Raw genomic sequence first — 18,874 nt, forward strand, 5'->3', positions numbered from 1 at the left:
TATTTTAGAAGTCTAAGCAAAGACTAGGACTAGATCCTGGTCTGAAGGATAAGATCTAATTAATAATGTTTATAATTATGTCAACTCTATTTGCAGGTTCTATTATTTTTCTATGCACTAATATGTCTCTACAGGAGTTAGAAGCAAAAGGAGCTTCAGATATTGTTCACTTGAGGCACCTCAGATTGGATTTGAGGTGTGTCAGAGTAGTTGGCTGAAGGCTCTATGCCAAAGGCATGGAGACGCCTTAGTGCAGAAGGTATGGAGGCGCTTTAGGTGGAGGAGGTGCCTCCCCATGCAGATAAGGATTGCGACCGTGAAAGATAAAATCACGGTGAACCGAGGTGCCTCCAGTGGGAAGGAGGTACCTCCGCGCGAATAAGAGCCACTATCTGTGGTGAGGATCAAATTGACTGGAAGCACCACCAAGGGAAGGAGGCACCTCACATCATCTATAAAACAAGCTGCCAAACAGTGCATTATACACAACTTCTATGAGATATTGTGACATTTTTGGTGCTACGTCTTCGTGCTACTTCCATGCTACTCCATGCTACTACTACATTCGACCGCTGCCGATAGGCCGACACCAACACACAGGTTCTCAACTTTGATAATCACGTGTTGGTAACTTTAAATTATTTTCATATACTTTATTACTAAGGCAGTGTAATCTGTTTCACTGTCCTTCGTTATTATTGTACTCGATTCACTCTTTCGATGGTTCTAAAAGAGGATTTTAGTGGATTTTCCATCAATACAGTCCAAGGAATCGTGGGTCTCCGAGTAGAAGTAGCTGATGACTCCAAACCAAGTAACAGACTGAGTCTTGTATTTTTCGCTTATATATTTGTGCCTAAAAGATATCTACATATCTCCACAATGACATGATATTGTCCACTTTGTGCCTAGGCCCTCATGGCTTTGCTCTTAAGCTATATCCAAAAGGCTTCATTCCAATGGAGATATCTTACATCCTTTTAAACTCATTATCTTTTCCAAAACTTTCTAATATGGGACTTTAATTGAATCTCCAACAATCCTCCCTTTAAACAAAGGACTACCATTACTCTCATAGTTTAGGCCTCCTCATGAGCATCTGATCACTCTTAACTTGCTCTGGGCCTCCCTGTGAGCATCCAGTCATCCTGATTTATTCCGAGCTTCCCCGCAAGCATCTGCGTTCGATCACTATTGACCTGATTCGGGCTTCCCCGCAAGCATCCGGTCACCTTGACCTACTTCTAGCCTCCCCACAAGTATCTGGTCACCTTGACCTTCTCTGGACCTCCCTATGAATGCTGATAACCTTGATCTACTCTGGGGCCTCCCCGCAAGCATTCGGTTAACCTGACCTGCTCCAACCTACCCTCAACATCGTTCAAGACCATCCCACATGGCATCTGGTCTGGACCATGACTCTGATACTATTTGTTGTACCCAAAGGATATCGACATATATTCACAATGACATGATATTATCCACTTTGGGCCTAGACCCTCATGGCTTTTCTCTTGGGCTCTACTCAAAGACTTCATTTCAATGGAGATATCTTACATCCTTTTAAACCCATAATCTTTTCCAAATCTTTCCAATGTGAAACTTTGATTGAATCCCCAACAATATATTATTTTTCCACTAAACTTTTCTTTAAGTTTTAAAAAAGGGACTCTGTTTTTAAAATATACGTGATTCACCTCCCTCCCCGCCTCTCACATACATATCGATCCTACAAGTGGTATCAGAGTCGTATTCGCTATGAATTGGTGCAACCACAAATTGAGTAGGGGGATTATTTATTTGCTTTCTTTCATTTCACTTTTCATTTTAGTTTTTTGAATCTATCTGAATTGGTACAATTACCTCTTCAGATAATTTTTTTATCCCAAATTTTTTAGATTCTTAAAATTTGATACAACACCATTTGAGCCTTATCTTTCTTTATCTCCCATACTACTAATCCAAGACCTAGTCATGAGATTTTCTGGTTGTTTCTTTTTGTGTGCAAGGTTTTTTAAAATGGCCCAAAGTGAAGGCTATGGTATCGTTCATCCACCACTATTCAATAGAGACAATTTTCCTTACCGGAAGAGGAGGATGGAGGTTTATTTGAAAACTAACATTGAATAGTGGCTTTGCGTTAGACAAGGATACACGACTCCAAGGGACAACAACAATATGCTCATCCTCCTAGAGAATTGGGACCCAGAGATGAAAAAGAAGGCATAAACTGACAACAAAGTATTGAACACCATTCAATGTGGATTGACAAAGGAAGAACTGAACCGTGTCGACCTACACGAGAATGCAAAAGAGCTATGGGGCAAACTCGTCAAACTACACAAAAGGAACAAATGACGTTAAGGTAATAAAACGTGACCTACTCTTAAATAATTTATTGAATATTGAAATATAAGATGGAGAGACGGTGAACTAGCTATATGTGAGGATCAAGGACATCCTCAACGGATCTAATATGATCAGTCACCAGGTAGATAATCGAGACATCACAAGGTATGCCCTAAACTCATTTCCTCAAAACACACTATGGACATCGATAGTAGATGCCTATAAAGTTCGAGGAATCTATCCAAGTTAAAATTAGATGAATTATTCTGTGAACAAGAACTGTATGAACAAACTAACTCCAAAAAGATTAAGAAAGGTATTTCTTTTCTTGTAGGTTCCTCAAAAGAAGTAAAGACTAGAACCTAACCTGAACTAGAGATCGATTTTGACTCATACTCAGATGAAGAAGAGCAACTGGTGAATATGGTAAGGAAGATGTTCACCAGAAGGAAGAAGGATTTCAGCAAAAAAGGACATTCAAAAGATAATCAAGCCTAACCTTAACAAATCAAGCATCACTTGCTATGGGTGTAATAAAAAGGGACACTACAAGCATGAGTGTCCAAATCTCAAGGAAGACGAGTCGAAGAAGTTCAAGAAAAAGAAGTCCCTCAAAGTGGCTTGAGATGAGTAATCTTTAGAAGATTCAGACAATGACGAACCAAAGCAGAGCAACTACCTTATATTAATGGCAATTGAACCAGAATCAAAAAGTGAGTCGGAACAAGAAGACGAGTCTGAGTACAAGTTGAGCCATGAGTCCATACTCATTTCCAAAGGTTCTAATGAGGTGAACTCTAAATCACTCAATTTTTTTAAAATTATTGCATGCATGAATAAAAAATTAACTAAATCTGAAAATAAAATTAAAATTAAACGGATCCTTAAAGAAAATCAAGACATTAAGGAACAACTTAAATCAAACCCAATAGCTAAACCAGCTTAAACTAGAAATCTAACTCAAGTTGCAAAACTTGAGGAAGAAAATTCCAAATTGAAAGGTAAAGTTGTAAATTTAAAGAATTGTTAGAAAAGTTTACAACCAGATCAAAATACCTAGATTTGATACTTAGATCCCAACGAGCTGTGTACAATCAATCCAGACTCAGATACAAGTCTAGCTCAACAAATAAAACCTTTATCTCATTAATAACCTAAAATAAAAAATAATCCAAAGCATGAGTTTTGAAAGCTTGTTTAATCAAGCAAGTAGGACCAAACTAATTTTATATACCTAAAAATAAAATTAATTATATAAACACAAAATAAGATAATCTCTTAAATAAATTTAATAAACCAAATCTAAACTCGAACTACAAGTTCAACTCAACTAAACTAAATCTAAACTTGGGCTACAAGCCCAAATCAAAGCAAAAAACTTAAATACCGTGAATAAAGATATAATTAAGTATACTACAACTACCAGACAAATCAAAATAAACCTAAAATCAAGACAAAATCTGAGTTCAATGATTCAGGGGGAGGTACCAAAGTAGTTAGCACCTCCAAAACTATAGTCTACCCAATTGGATAATTAGGTCTAGACTAAAAAGATAATTTGACCTTTGTCCAACCTAGTAATAGGGTGGGGTGAGATAATAGTACTTTAGGAAAGCCTAGTCTAGGGAGTTAAGTGGGGTAAGGCATACCCCTCTTGGTCTTCTTAGCTAAGTGGAACTAATTGAAGCTTTCTTGCTACATCCTAAACTAGTTAGATTAGGATTTCTTAGTAAGTTAATTAAATGAATAATTTCATTAGAAAGCTTTGTCTTAGAAAGTAGTCATTATTCTAATATCTAAAAAGGCCCTTGTGCCTCGCCACTACCTGGAAGCCAATTTCTGAAATGCGTATTTAATTAATTAATGATTAAACCTGAATCTAACATAAAGTCAAATCATCTTCAAAACTTAACTAATTCATCTCATAAAACTATAAGATACCTTGGTCAAACAATTAGACCAGGTGAGATAATTAAGGAAATTAAATTAAATTAAATCAAAATCAAAATTAAATTAAAATTAAACTAATTTAAAACACTAAAACTTAAACTTAATTCAATACTTAATTAAATTTAAAACTTAAAAACTTAATTAAACTAATTTAAAACCCTAAAACTTAAACTTAATTTAATACTTAATTAAATGTTAAACTTAACTAAAATATTAAACTTAATTAAATCTAATTAAAATCTAAAACTTAAACTAAAAATTAAATTAAACTTAAATTAAAAATTTAAAAATAAATTAAAAATTAAATTAATCAAAATTAAACTTTAATTGAATTAGAACTTAATTGAACTCAATTAAAACTTTAACTTGTTTAAACTTTAACTTAATTAAAATTAAATTCTTACTTAATAAATTATTTTAAATCATTTTAAAAGTTAACTTTAAAAATTTTATTAAATAATGAAAAAAATAACGGTAAAACTCAATTAATTTGTGAAATCAACCGGTCAAAAGCACCTTAAGATAACAGAGACGCCTCCCCACTAAGGCGATAACTTTCACATTCAAAGTCAAGTGAGGCGCCTTACACAATAGAGGCGCCTCCGTTTAAGCTAATTGAGACATCTCCCTTCAACAAAGCTTGACAAATTAGTTTATTGTAGCCAGTTAGTTAACCTAGCTCTCTGTGCTCAATTTTATAATAGTTTAGTTAAAATTGATGATCTGACCTATGTTGGATCGAAAGCATTAGAGGAGGGGGGGGTGAATAGCGCTCATGACTATTTCGTTCGTTTCGGAAAACTCATAGTAAAATACACAGCGAAAAATAAAACACAACGCAAACACCAAGTCTTTTTTACTTGGTTCGGAGCCTGTGGCGACTCCTACTCCAAGGCCTACACGTAAAAGTGCTTTTAATGGGCAATCACTAATCAATCCCGAATAAGTACAAGTACAATGATTGATTACAAGTAGTAAGAGAACTTTTATAAGGTTGGCCACGTGGAGTTCACTGGTTGGCTCGGCTACGTCACAACCAGGGCACGCTGAAGGTTCCAGGTGCCCCGAACCTCATATATAAGGAGGGTCAAGGCTAGAGTCAGAACATCAACTCTCAATTCGATCTCTGGTGCTCCTATGATGCTGCGAAAGCTCTCCGGCAAAGTTTTAGTTTGTTTTTTATTTTTTAATTTTCATCTTTTATTTTACTAATTAATTCTTGTACCTCAATTCTGTAACTACTATTCGAATTATTAGTAAATGCCCACCGAAAGCATCCTTGTGTGTGGGCCTTGGAGTAGGAGTCGTCAAAGGCTCCGAACCAAGTAAATCTCTGTGTTGTCTTTGGGTCGTTTCTTTTTCCGCTATGCTTAACTCTTTTCGATAAATTTTAATTCGATATTCATCCCCCCCCTCTATCGAATGATCACGATCCAACAAGTGGTATCAGAGCATGTACCGCTTTGATTTGGTGCAACCACCAATCAAATAAGGGGGTGAAACTTTCCTTTTACTCATTTTCGGTTTTCAATTTTTTGCATAATTCCAAACTGGTATTATTACCTTTTTTGAAGTATTTTTTTCGTTACAATTAAACCTAAATTGGTGCAACACCAATTTAGTTCTTTTTATTATTCTTAATTCTTCCCGCACTACTAATCCAAGACCAAGTCTTGGGACTTTGTTTGTCGTTGCTTTATTGTGTGCAGGGTCATCATGTCTCAGATTGAAGGCTTCAGCACGGTACGCCCTCCCCTATTCAACGGGGATGATTTTTCGTACTGGAATAAAAGGATGGAAGTCTACCTGAAGACGGACTTCGACCAATGACTCAGCGTCACAAAAGCCTACAAAGCACCAGTTGACAACTCCGGAAATCTACTTGATCCGGAACAGTGGACTTTGGACATAAAGAAGAAAGCATCGACGAAGAACAAGGCAATCAGCATGCTACAATGCGGACTGACAAGGGAAGAGCTGAACCGAGTAGGACCGCACCAGAACACGAAAGAACTTTGGGACAAGTTGATCGAGCTGTATGAAGGAACCAGCGATGCTAAGGTAATGAAACAAGATTTGCTATTAAATAGAATTTTTAATATAAAAATACAGGAAGGAGAAACGGCGAGTCAACTTCACGCGAGGATTAAGGATATCCTCAACGGACTCCACGCGATAGGCCACCAGATGGAAAACCGAGATCTGATAAGGTACGCGTTAAATGCTTTTCCACGTAACTCTTTGTGGGCATCCATCGTGGATGCCTACAAAATTTCAAAAAATCTGCCTAAATTAAAACTTGATGAACTATTCTGTGAATTAGAGTTACATGAGCAGACTAACACTAGATCCGAGAAAGGTATTGCTCTGTTTGCAGATCCTCCAAGGAAAGAACGAAGAACAATCCTGAATCCAAAGACAAATCTGACCAGGATTCTGAAGACGAAGAGTACCTGGTGAACTTGGTAAGGAAAATATTCACCAGGAGGAAGAAGAGCTTCATCAAGAAGGACCTGTAGAAGATCAACACTCCAACCGAACCAAGAAATGTGACGTGCTTCGGGTGCAACAAAGAAGGGGCACTACAAGATTGAGTGCCCAAGATCGAAGAACGATAAAACGAAGACAACCAAAAAGGCTCTCAAAGCGACGTAGGACGACTCGTCTTCAGAAGAATTGGAGATCGAAGATCAGAAGCACCAGAGTCACCTCGCGCTAATTGCCCGCGAAGCAGAGTCGGAGGACGAATCGGAAGACGGGTCCAAACCCGAATCAAGCCACGAGTCTGTACTCGTTTCCGAAGGTTCCGAAGAGGTATACCAAAGTTTAAATCGAAAGTTCTTTAAAATTATTTCATGTTTAAATAGGAAATTAGTTAAATTAGAAGATGAAAACAAATTACTCCTTGAGGAAAACCAAAACCTTAAGGAACAATCTACAAAAAATAATCCAACTCAAGATCTAACACTTGAGGAGGAGAATTTATCACTAAAAATAGAAATTAATAAATTAAAAGAAATGTTAGAAAAATTTACAACAAGATCAAAAAATTTAGATTTAATCTTAAATAATCAAAAAGTAATTTACAACAAAATCGGACTTGGCTATAAGTCAAGTTCAAATAAAATTTTAAATCATTAATAACCCAACATGAACCAACAAGTAAGGCTTGGGTTCCGAAAGCATACTTAACCACACAAGTAGGACTTAACCAATACTACATACCTAAAGAAAAAATATACTATATAAAATCAGATAATTCAAATAAAAAATCTAAATAAAAATCTAAATCAATAAATTCAAAAACTAAATATTTTAAAACCCACCAAAATTTAGAATATCATGAAGTTAAATATAACTATAAAAGAAATAGACATAAACCAAGAAATAAAAAAATAAATAAAGGTCAATAATCCAGGGGGAGGCTCCAGAATAGATGTCATCTCCAAAACTAACCTACCCAGAAGGATAGCCCAAACTAATCTACCCGGCAGGGCACTTAGGACTAATTAGAAAGGGGTTCAAGTTTAACTTAAACTATGGTACTGGTGAAGTTTTGGATGATAGTACGTCAGGGAAGCTTAGTCTATGCATGTCTAGGAAGATATGGCTTCGACCTGGTATATTTGGCTAAGTGGAACTGACCGAAGCTATCCTTTATGAATCCTAACCAGTTAGACCAAAGTTTTGTACTAAGTCCAGTGGATAGGACTATTTGGAAAACCTCGAAGGCATGGTTACTCTAATGATGTCCAAGTGACTCACCATAGCCCAGAAGTTTATCCAGAGAATGCCTATTTGTTTGACCCAAAGCTAAACCTGAATCTAACACAAAGTTAAACTAAACCCTAAAATTGAACCTAATTCATCTCACAAAATTATAGAATTCCCTAATTGAAAACGTAGATCGGGTGAGATGACTAAGGACTTAAATTAAATTTAAATTAAATTAAATTAAATTAAATTAAATTAAATTAAATCAAATCAAATTAAATTAAATTAAATTAAATTAAATTAGACTAACTTTAATTCCTATCTATTGTAGGAAATCAAGTGAATTTTGGACAGTGACTACTCCAAACATATGACTGGAGATCACACCAAGTTCACCCAACTTACTTACAAAAGTCTAGGAACAGTTGCCTTTGGAAATAATGACAAACTCAAGGTAATTGGTATAGGTAATATTGAGCTAAAAACTGAATTTATCATTACAAATGCGCTACTGGTTGAAAATTTCAAGTATAATCTTCTTAGTATCAGCCAATTGTGTGACATAGGATATAAAGTTAAGTTCTTAGCTTCAGATTGTTTAATCAAGCACCTAGAAAATCCTAAAATAAACCTAAAAGGATTTAGGAAAGACAACATCTATGCAATTAACTTAACCACTTTTTTAGTTAAGTGTTTTTTAACACAAAAAGAAGAAACTTGGTTATGGCATAGAAGAATGTCACACACCAATTTCAGAAATATAAGTAAATTAAATGGATTAGTTAGAGGCTTACCAAAATTACCTAACTTAGACTCAACCATATGTCAACAAGACAAACAAACAAAATCTACCCACAAACTAATTAACCAATCTCAAACTAATTCAATACTAGAAGTTTTACATCTAGACCTGTTTGACTCCCATGGGGTCAAATCGATAAATGACAGTTTATATTGTCTAGTAATAATAGATGACTACTCTAGGTTCACTTGGGTAAAATTCTTAAAAAAATAAGGATGAAACCTTTGAAATCTTTACAAACTTTTGTAAACAAGTTGAAAATGAAAAGATATTAAATTCAAAAGAATTAGAAGTGATAATGGGGGAGAATTTAAAAATCATAACTTTAATAAATTTTATCTTGAAAATAGCTATCATCACGAATTTTTGTGCCCTAAAACTCCTCAACAAAATGGGGTTGTAGAAAAAAAAAAGAACATTACTTGAAGCCTCTAGAACTATGTTAAATGAATATAATCTTCCCAAATATTTCTGGGCAGAAGCTGTGAGTACAACTTGCTATGTGTAAAATAGAACAATACTAAATAAAACACATAATAAAACCTGTTTTGAACTCTATTATAATAAACAACTCAATATAAAATACTTTAAAGTATTTGGGTGCTCAGCCTTTATTTTAAATACAAGAGAACACTTAGAAAAATTCACATCTAAAGTAGAGAATGGAATTTTTGTAGGATACTCCCTAAATAGTAGAGGTTATAGAGTTTATAATAAGGTTATCTTAAGAATTGAAGAAACCACTAATGTAAAATTTGAAGAATTCAAACAAAACCAAGAACAAACCCAACTTCAACCAATTGAATTTGTTCAAGAAAATAATAATTCAGAAAGAACCAATCAATTCCCAAACCATGAAGAGGAAGAAGAACCTCAAGAAAGTCAACCTCCTAGAACTATTAGAGTCAACCCAAATCATCCAACTAGTCAAATAATTGGTGATCTAGACCTAAGGGTTTAGGCTAAGTCATCCTTTAGAAACCTAAGTCAAATCTCTTTAATTTCAAAAATTGAACCTAAAACCATAGCTGACTCTTTACTTGACCCAGATTGGGTCATAGCTATGCAGGAAGAACTAGCTCAATTTGAGCGAAATAAAGTTTGGGACTTAGTACCACCCCCAAAAAAAAACAAAAAGGTAATAGAAACAAAATGGGTTTTTAGAAATAAACTTAGTGAAATTGGGGAAATTACTAGAAATAGGGCTAGGCTAGTCGCCAAGGGGTTTAGTCAAGTTGAAGGACTTGACTATGATGAAACTTATGCCCCAGTAGTTAGACTAGAGTCCATTAGAATGTTATTCAGCTATGCAGCCCATAAAGGGTTTAGACTATATCAAATGGACGTCAAATCAGCCTTTCTAAATAGATTAATAAAAGAAGAAGTCTATGTAGGAAAACCACCTGGGTTTGGAAGTCTAGAACACCCTGAGTATGTATTTAAATTAAAGAAAGCCTTATATAGATTCAAACAAGCACCTAGGGCATAGTATGAAAGGTTAACCTCTTACCTTATATCCAAAGGGTTTAACCAGGGTCAAATTGACTATACCCTATTCGTTAAATTAATAAAAGAGGACATATTTATAGCCCAAATTTATGTTGATGATATAATTTTTGGGTCAACTAATTCAGAATTTTTAGATGAATTCACAAAGTTAATGGAACAAGAATTTGAAATGAGTCTAGTATGCAAATTAACTTACTTTCTAGGATTACAAATAAAAAAAAATGAAGGTAATTATATTTATCAACAAAAATACACTAAAGAATTACTTAAAAAATTTGGAATGGAAAACACTAAAGAAATAAAAACACCTATGGCAGTAAACACAATCCTAGATGAAGAGTGCCATAGGTAGCCTACTGTATTTAACAACAAGTCGACCCGATATCTTATTTGCAGTTAGTATGTGTGCTAGATACCAAACCTGTGCTAAAGAATCACATTTGACTCAAGTAAAAAGAACTTTTAGATACCTTAAAGGAACAACAAATGTAGGTATTTGGTATCCCAGAACTAATAATTTTGAATTAATAGGGTATTCTGACTCAGATTATGCTGGATGCAAATTATACTGCAAAAGTACAAGTGGTAGATGTCAACTACTAGGTCCATCACTTGTTAACTGGTTTAGTAGAAAGCAACACTGCGTTGCTCTATCTACAACTGAGTCAGAATATATAGCCATAGAAGAATGTGTTGCCCAACTATTATGGATGATGCACACATTAAAAGATTTTAACTTAAATATCACAAATGTAAAAGTGCATCATTCCAGAACCAAACACATTGAAATTAGGCATAACTTTGTCAGGGACCATGTCACTAAAGGAGACATTGAACTCAAGTACATTGAGTCAAAATCTAATGTAAAATACGGTGCCCAAATAATAATTAAATAATAAGGTTATTTGACAAATAATCTTATTGAATTTTTAGGAATTTTTAGAAATTTTCTGGGATTTAATCAGAGCTCGTATGACGTATTTTAAGGGGATTAATTATTGGGTTTAGAGAAAGCCTGTTTGGAATACCCTTTAGTGGGAGTTGATTGAGGAAACCAACTTAGGGTTTAATTGATTGAACCTATGTTTAAAACCTCACCTATACCTAACCCGTGCCCTAAGTTCACGCCGACCACCTCACTTCCCGATTCCTCCCCTTCCTCTCACGCGCCGCCTTCTCCCGATCATCCTCCTCGTGCTGTCGTCGGCAACCGCAGCCTGATGCCGGATGTTGCCGCCTGCCGCTAGATCGCCGATCTCCTCTTCTCTGCCTCCTGAATTCCAGTCTTTGTTGCTTCTCTTCTGCTCATCCTCATCCGCCACAGCTCACCTCTCGATCTTGCCGCAGCACCCGAACATCATCGCCGTCACCCGAAGCCGCCTTCTTCCTCTCCCTCTCCCGTTGTCGTGGAACCCTATCCATGAGAGGCCAGCGCCCATTGCTAGCAGCTATCGACATCGCGGTCCCTGTCTGTTGCCGTCGCCCTCTTCACACCGCCGGTGCCCTAAATCGAGCACATCTCCTTCTTCTCGGCACGAGAGCCGCTGGACTTCCGCACATCGCAGTTCCGATCATCGGACCATGCTACTTTGGCCAATTTGTGCCCTAACTGTGGTGTCACCTTATCATTCGCCTTGGCTTGCCATCACAGCGGTATTCCGATGTGCTGAATGCCGCAGCCCCATCACCAATGCCACACGCCGTTACGGAGGTTGTCTGGCAACCGGGAGTTACCTTCATCGGATTGGAGGTAAGTGTATTGAAGTATGTATGAATCTGAATTTGGGGCAAGTCTTGCAAGGTTTGGATTAGTTGGATCTGGTTTCATGCTCTATATCAGGTTGGTAACGCTTAATTGATTCTTGGCCTTCACAGCTCCAACCAACACAGATTTAGAGCCATTTGTGGATCCAACCAGCATTGTTTGTGGGTGATCCATAGCTTGAGCCACGTACCGGCAGTAACAATCCCTCGGCTGTGGGTTATTAGGAGAGCTTCACTTCTACCTGCTATTATGGATGGGATTGCTTCTATAAGTAATTGTGGATCAAACTAGGGTAAGTTGTGTATTAGTTTTACATAGTTGAATTTAGTTTTACATTGGATTTGTAGATGACATGATTAAACCTCATCGGATCACGCGGATGAACCGTGTAGGTTGGGTATGATGCTTGATATGTTGATCTAAGTGATTATTGGATGGATGAGTGGATTTATAAGGGTTTATGATGAGATTTGCTTAGTGATTAATTGTTGAGAATTAAGGGATTGATTGGTGGATTAAGGATGAGTTTATCATCTATTTGGATAATGACCATGCGATTAGGGTTTTTCCTCTATTAGTTTGGACTTTGGGTTTAGCTAAGTGTTGCATGGGTAATTTGCTAAAATGTACATCATATGGTTTGCAGGATTTTTGACTCGAGACGAGCGTTTCGACATGGAACTATTTAGCATGATTGGCGGATAAAGGCGGGTACTTCTTGCTTTATCTCTTTAGCACATTGATCTTAGTGCATGAGCTGTATGTTCAGATGGCTACTATATTTATCTTGACTCCACTCTTATTTTTCCTGCGCTTGATACTTCTACTCAATCTTTGAGCTACTCGGTTCTGTATCTATACAGTCTCTCGTTGCTATTCATGATATTTAGCAGATACCGGACACTAGATACTATATTACTAGGTATCAGATACCAGATACCAGATACCAGATACCAGACATTAGATAGTAGGTATTGGATATATGGACACCTGATACCATGTTTATCTGCTTTGATTTCTGTTTATTTACACACCTTGCTGAGCATGCTGGCTTCATGTAGCATACCTGTTTCAGTTTATATATATATGATGACTGTTGCATTATTCGCATCATGTCATTGCATGCATGCCGTCGACCATGTCTCCCTTGTGGTTGAGAGGGTCGTTGGCTAGAGCCGCACGCTCGGCCGCTCATGGGTAGTGGTAGCTGGAGCATGCCGCTTGTCCTGTCGTGCCACACTCGGCCACTCATGGGTAGTGGTGGCTGGAGTTGCGGCAGCAAGGACCCCCGTCGCAGACGTAGCTATTCAGCTACTATGCACCTGTCCATCCGGTCACTCGAGAGTAGTGGCGGCCTTTGGGTGGTACAGTTTGTCATCGATCCGGCCTCTCGACCATACAGGGGTCGTGGTGCAGAGAGGTGGGCGGGGTGACCATCCGTACATACGCTGTTGTTATTATATCTGCTGGTTGCTTACTTATGCTGTTGTTGCTTATCTATGCTGCTGTTGCTAGATTATACTGCTGTTGTTTATTTATGCTGTTATGCTTACATAGGTTGAGATTTATACCTGTGATATGTGTTTAGACACTGGCCTACTTACTGTTGACATGTATATACCTCACATGATACCATGTAGTTATGAGCAGTACTGTAGCAGGACTTTGCTACACTTTACCTTCTACCAATAGCCTAGGATATGGTTTCAGGTATGGACACTTATTATGATATCACTTTAGTATTTGCTATTTCCATATGTGACTGTATACCTTTGTATCTCTAGTTTGTCTTACTATACTCATGTACTATCTGTCTATTACCCGCTGAGTCTTTATACTCACCACCCCGTATATTGGTAATTTCACCAGGTAGCAGGTAAAGGTTGTATGGAGTCGCCTGGAGATCCTGTCCGCCAATCCCACGTCACATTCGAGGATGACCTTACGATTTTGGTATTTCTTACGTTATTTGTAGTTTGGGTTTTGTATTTGTTTATGTATTTGTATTCTCTTGTATTTGGTTTGATATTATTGTGTCAAGCCGAGCCGGCTCGCAGTTAGTTACTTTATGTTTTGTGATCGTTGTTTATGCTTTCCGCTGTGTTGATTTAGTACAGCTGTGTGGGCTGATTCATATATTTATATAACTGCGTGGTTGTGTAGATATTTTCCAGCCGTATGTAGCTGATGTATTTTGTATGTATGTATGTCTCAGATTGTCACCGATACAGGGGAGATGTTGCCAAAATTTTTCGATAAGGACTCCTCTGGGGGCGTGTCAATTTATTGGTATCAGAGCCAAAGATTTATGAGGCCTATTTTCGTTTGGTTTTTTCGTGATTTGGTTTCTCGATGTGACTTTTCGGGTTTTGGGACCAGGCAACGACAGGATTCTCCAAGCTATAGGAGGTATGTTTGCATATTGTTGACTTACATTTCTGTTAGTGCATGCATAGTTGTTATGTTAGTGATGTTATGTATTAGTATGTGTTTGTTTTTACCTGTCCAGTTGTTTGTAGCATACCTCAAGTGTATTGGGTCAATCACTGATCACGGTTGACCCTACTAGAGATCAAGGAATACAGTCTCATAAGACTTCTTTTACCATACCACTAGTGTTATTAATTTATGTTATCACTAGTTTAGTAGTGGTTAGTATCTGCTAAATATCATATTGCTTCAGTTCGTGGAGAACCAATTTACTCGTATTGCCTTGGTTCGTAGAGAACCGATTTACTTTTATGGACTCGGGTGGTAGAGGATTGATTTATCCTAGTTGGTTTGGTTTGTAGAGAACCAGTTTACTCTTGTTGCGGTTAGTAGAGGACCGATCTACCTTGGTTGACCTGATCAATAGAAGATTGATCCGTTCTTGTCGGTGAAGATGGTAGAGTACTGAGTTAATTTTATTAGTTCGGTAGTGAGAGACAGACTCACTCTATTTTATAGAGATTCTGATCCTCGGGTTATGTGTGCTGGTTAGATAACCAAAAAGTTACGTTTGAGTTCAAGATTTGTACAGACAGAGAAGTGACTAAGTTAGCTACATACCATTGCTGGCTTGACTAGTCTGTAGATGATCAAGGTATCCTATCCTATGGAGACTTTGACCATAAAGTGTATGTACTTGGTAGGATGACCTTGAGGGTACATTTGGATGGACGACCCCCACTTACGTGGAAAAGTGTGGAGCTATTTGCTTAACACTTACGAGATATTTTATATCTGTGGGAGGTTAGGTGTGATCCTGAATCACTTCTTATCCGGGAGGAGTTTTTGTAGGAAAACACTTCGATATGGATTTGTGATACATTTGGGTGACACCCGATGTATAGGGACTTAGAACGTTTCTATTAGTTGAATGACATGAAAAAGACATCGCGGATTTTGTAGCTTGATGTCTGGTATGTCAGCAAGTGGAGGCTGAACATCGGTGGTTAGTAAGATTATTTCAGTAGATTCGGATACTGGAATGGAGTTGAGCTCATGTTATGATGGACTTTATTGTGGGATTATCAGGACATAAAGAGGATAGGATGTATTGGGAAATCATTGATTGGTTGACTAGATTTGTGTTCCTTTCTATCGATCTGTAGAATGGATTCTTTGGATCGAGTAGCAGGGTTTTATTTTAGAGAGATTATCGGACCTCATGGTATATCTCTAAGTGTTATATTGGATTGAGATTCATGATTCACATTACGATAGTGGCAGACTTTACAGCAAACCAAGAGTATAAAATTCTATTTTAGAACCACTTTACATCTTTAGATAGATGAACAGACTGAGAGCTTAATGTGGATGTTAGAGGATTTGTTGATACTGGGTGTTGTGGATTTTGGAGATGATTGATTTACCCACAGTGGGTTAGACAGCATAGTGAGAGTAGCGGAAGCAGGATGAGCTCATAACCCACAGAGTCATCCCTTGCGGTTAGAGGTTTGTTAATGATATTTGGATGGAGCTGTATATGAGTATGTTGTTGGATTGTTACACTTAGATGTGGATCCCTGAATTGAGCAGTAAATTTGGGGACCAAATTTTTATTAGAGGGGGAGAATGTAAAATACGGTGCCCAAATAATAATTAAATAATAAGGTTATTTGACAAATAATCTTATTGGAATTTTTAGGAATTTTTAGAAATTTTCTGGGATTTAATCAGAGCTCGTATGACGTATTTTAAGGGGATTAATTATTGGGTTTAGAGAAAGCCTCTTTGGAATACCCTTTAGTGGGAGTTGATTGAGGAAACCAACTTAGGGTTTAATTGATTGAACCTAAGTTTAAAACCTCACCTATACCTAACCCGTGCCCTAAGTTCACGCCGACCACCTCACTTCCCGATTCCTCCCCTTCCTCTCACGCGCCGCCTTCTCCCGATCATCCTCCTCGTGCTGTCGTCGGCAACCGCAGCCTGATGCCGGATGTTGCCGCCTGCCGCTAGATCGCCGATCTCCTCTTCTCTGCCTCCTGAATTCCAGTCTTTGTTGCTTCTCTTCTGCTCATCCTCATCCGCCACAGCTCACCTCTCGATCTTGCCGCAGCACCCGAACATCGTCGCCGTCACCCGAAGCCGCCTTCTTCCTCTCCCTCTCCCGTTGTCGTGGAACCCTATCCATGAGAGGCCAGCGCCCATTGCTAGCAGCTATCGACATCGCGGTCCCTGTCTGTTGCCGTCGCCCTCTTCACACCGCCGGTGCCCTAAATCGAGCACATCTCCTTCTTCTCGGCACGAGAGCCGCTGGACTTCCGCACATCGCAGTTCCGATCATCGGACCATGCTACTTTGGCCAATTTGTGCCCTAACTGTGGTGTCACCTTATCATTCGCCTTGGCTTGCCATCACAGCGGTATTCCGATGTGCTGAATGCCGCAGCCCCATCACCAATGCCACACGCCGTTACGGAGGTTGTCTGGCAACCGGGAGTTACCTTCATCGGATTGGAGGTAAGTGTATTGAAGTATGTATGAATCTGAATTTGGGGCAAGTCTTGCAAGGTTTGGATTAGTTGGATCTGGTTTCATGCTCTATATCAGGTTGGTAACGCTTAATTGATTCTTGGCCTTCACAGCTCCAACCAACACAGATTTAGAGCCATTTGTGGATCCAACCAGCATTGTTTGTGGGTGATCCATAGCTTGAGCCACGTACCGGCAGTAACAATCCCTCGGCTGTGGGTTATTAGGAGAGCTTCACTTCTACCTGCTATTATGGATGGGATTGCTTCTATAAGTAATTGTGGATCAAACTAGGGTAAGTTGTGTATTAGTTTTACATAGTTGAATTTAGTTTTACATTGGATTTGTAGATGACATGATTAAACCTCATCGAATCACGCGGATGAACTGTGTAGGTTGGGTATGATGCTTGATATGTTGATCTAAGTGATTATTGGATGGATGAGTGGATTTATAAGGGTTTATGATGAGATTTGCTTAGTGATTAATTGTTGAGAATTAAGGGATTGATTGGTGGATTAAGGATGAGTTTATCATCTATTTGGATAATGACCATGCGATTAGGGTTTTTCCTCTATTAGTTTGGACTTTGGGTTTAGCTAAGTGTTGCATGGGTAATTTGCTAAAATGTACATCATATGGTTTGCAGGATTTTTGACTCGAGACGAGCGTTTCGACATGGAACTATTTAGCATGATTGGTGGATAAAGGCGGGTACTTCTTGCTTTATCTCTTTAGCACATTGATCTTAGTGCATGAGCTGTATGTTCAGATGGCTACTATGTTTATCTTGACTCCACTCTTATTTTTCCTGCGCTTGATACTTCTACTCAATCTTTGAGCTACTCGATTCTGTATCTATACAGTCTCTCATTGCTATTCATGATATTTAGCAGATACCGAACACTAGATACTATATTACTAGGTATCAGATACCAGATACCAGATACCAGACATTAGATAGTAGGTATTGGATATATGGACACCTGATACCATGTTTATCTACTTTGATTTCTATTTATTTACACACCTTGCTGAGCATGCTGGCTTCATGTAGCATACCTGTTTCAGTTTATATATATATGATGACTGTTGCATTATTCGCATCATGTCATTGCATGCATGCCGTCGACCATGTCTCCCTTGTGGTTGAGAGGGTCGTTGGCTAGAGCCGCACGCTCGGCCGCTCATGGGTAGTGGTAGCTGGAGCGTGTCGCTTGTCCTGTCGTGCCACACTCGGCCACTCATGGGTAGTGGCGGCTGGAGTTGCGGCAGCAAGGACCCCCGTCGCAGACGTAGCTATTCAGCTACTATGCACCTGTCCATCCGGTCACTCGAGAGTAGTGGCGGCCTTTGGGTGGTACAGTTTGTCATCGATCCGGCCTCTCGACCATACAGGGGTCGTGGTGCAGAGAGGTGGGCGGGGTGACCATCCGTACATACGTTGTTGTTATTATATCTGCTGGTTGCTTACTTATGCTGTTGTTGCTTATCTATGCTGCTGTTGCTAGATTATACTGCTGTTGTTTATTTATGCTGTTATGCTTACATAGGTTGAGATTTATACATGTGATATGTGTTTAGACATTGGCCTACTTACTGTTGACATGTATATACCTCACATGATACCATGTAGTTATGAGCAGTACTGTAGCAGGACTTTGCTACACTTTACCTTCTACCAATAGCCTAGGATATGGTTTCAGGTATGGACACTTATTATGATATCACTATAGTATCTGCTATTTCCATACGAGACTGTATACCTTTGTATCTCTAGTTTGTCTTACTATACTCATGCACTATCTGTCTATTACCCGCTGA

This window comes from Zingiber officinale, chromosome 4A (assembly GCF_018446385.1).
Source record: "Zingiber officinale cultivar Zhangliang chromosome 4A, Zo_v1.1, whole genome shotgun sequence".
Taxonomy (NCBI): domain Eukaryota; kingdom Viridiplantae; phylum Streptophyta; class Magnoliopsida; order Zingiberales; family Zingiberaceae; genus Zingiber; species Zingiber officinale.